Raw genomic sequence first — 1,862 nt, forward strand, 5'->3', positions numbered from 1 at the left:
GTTCCCCCCCAGGCTCGTCTCGGGAACGGGGCCACGGTGGCCCCTTCCCGCCGCCTGCCCTGGGCGCGGGTCATCCTGTCTTTCCCGTCAGGAGCACAACCATCTGCCCCGTGTCTCTCGTCCGCCATCCACCACCCGCAGTGCGGACGGGTGTGCGCACGTGCGTTCAGGGTGTCCTGCTTTCCCCCGCCCCACAGGCCACGCCCCGTGCCCCAGCCTGCACCCCGCTTCCTGTCGCAGCCCCTCACCCCAAGGTGGCGAGGGGTCTGGGCCAGGGGTGCGGGGATGGGACGCTGTGGTGGAGGGAGAGAAGGGGGGTTCGGCCCCGGGACGCGTGTTGACATGTGTAGTGTGGGGTTTCCCGGGTTGGCGTCCACCAGGTGGTGGAAACGACGGTGGTTGGTCGGCGCTGAAGGGGCGTTGGGGGGGATGATCCACGTTGCCAGGTCAGCGGGCGGCCAAGTCATGGGCAGGCCCCATCAGGGCTCTGTACCCACCTGTGTGCAGGTTGCGGAAACCATTGGGTTGAAGGGTCGAGGCATCCGGGGTGGAGGCGCACATTGGAACTTGGTTCCCCACCCCGTTCGCTCCCCCCATTCCAGGTACCTAGCACGTACGGGTGCGGAGGTTTAAAGACCCCTGGGGGTCGCCCGTCCGCCTTGGGTCAGGGGCTTTCAGCCCATGGGGAGGGTCAGGGGAAAGGTCCCCGTGCCCTTTCCCCCCCTTTTCCCTCCCCTACTCCCGGGCCCCTTGGGGGCCGTTGCTTCGGACCACCCCATGGTCATTCCTTCCCTACCTGCAGAGTCTGATCTTGTTTGTCTCGTTCTTAGACGGCTGCCTGAGGTGCCCCTGCCCCCCACCAGTGGGATGGGGGGTGGGGAAGAGAAGGTTGCCATGCCAGGGAGCGAAAACCAAAGTTAACCAAAACGTTACGACTCTTAGCGGTGGATCACTTGGGTTGTGCACCGATGAAGAACGCAGCTAGCTGCGAGAATTAATGTGAATTGCAGGACACATTGATCATCTACACTTTAAACGCACTTGCGGGCCAGGGTTCCTACCCGGGCTATGCCTGTGTGAGCATCGCTTGCCGATCAAACACGTCCCGGGGTGTCTTGCGCGGCTGGGGTTTCCTCGAAGGGCTGTTCCTTGGGCCCTGCGTCCACGGAAGTGTAGACAACGGTGTCTGTGCTCCCCTTGAGAGAAGGGAGAGGCCCCGAAGCAATGGTTTTCTCTCTCAGGAGCTTCCTCGCGCCGCACGCGGCCAACGGGAAAAGAGAGTTGTGGTCGTGGGGCCCATTGTGGTGACAGTGTCCCCTTCCCCACTCCGACTCTGCCTGGGTTGTGGCTTGAGCCAAGGCCGAGTCATGGGTGGGGTCGCGCCATGGGGACACGTGCCCTGGTGGTGCCACTCGAGACTCCACAGTGTTCTCCCCAGCCAAGTGCTCTACAACCTGGGCTGTGGCTGCGCCGCCTCATGCGTTGACAGGCCCATTGGGTGTGTGAGTGTGTCTGGGGTGGGTTTGTGTGCTTTGTGGGGCTACGGCGTCATCTTGGCCCATGCATCCACCTGCCCCACCCAGAGACCACCACCAAACTCACACCCCCTCTGCTGGCAAAAGGCTACCCCTTCTCCTTCCAGCTTGAGCTCCTGTCCGTGAGACCCCCTCCTTGCCTCGCCCAGTCCTCAGGGCAAGGCAAGGCAGAGAGGGAGAGGCGGGACATATCGTGCATGGTGTCCCTCATGCGTGCAGGTAAGGGTTCCTCTCACCAGTCTCTTCTGGGGAAGCTGCTCTCTCCATGGCGTGTGTGTGCGTGCGCCCCTTCCTAGACATGACCTCAGATCAGACCTGGTGACACGA

General features: G+C 63.1%; 1 non-coding gene across 1 annotated transcript; it reads left to right on the forward strand.

Moving 5' to 3' along the window:
* The first annotated feature begins 933 nt into the window (after positions 1 to 933).
* On the forward strand, positions 934 to 1,086 carry LOC139000856 (5.8S ribosomal RNA). Its single transcript, XR_011469733.1, has one exon. It is a non-coding gene; the product is annotated as a 5.8S ribosomal RNA (ribosomal RNA).
* Positions 1,087 to 1,862: the final 776 nt, after the last annotated feature.

The sequence above is a fragment of the Myotis yumanensis genome, unplaced genomic scaffold (assembly GCF_028538775.1).
Source record: "Myotis yumanensis isolate MYYU_CA2020_CCGP unplaced genomic scaffold, mMyoYum1.0.hap1 SCAF_35, whole genome shotgun sequence".
NCBI classification, from domain to species: Eukaryota; Metazoa; Chordata; class Mammalia; order Chiroptera; family Vespertilionidae; genus Myotis; species Myotis yumanensis.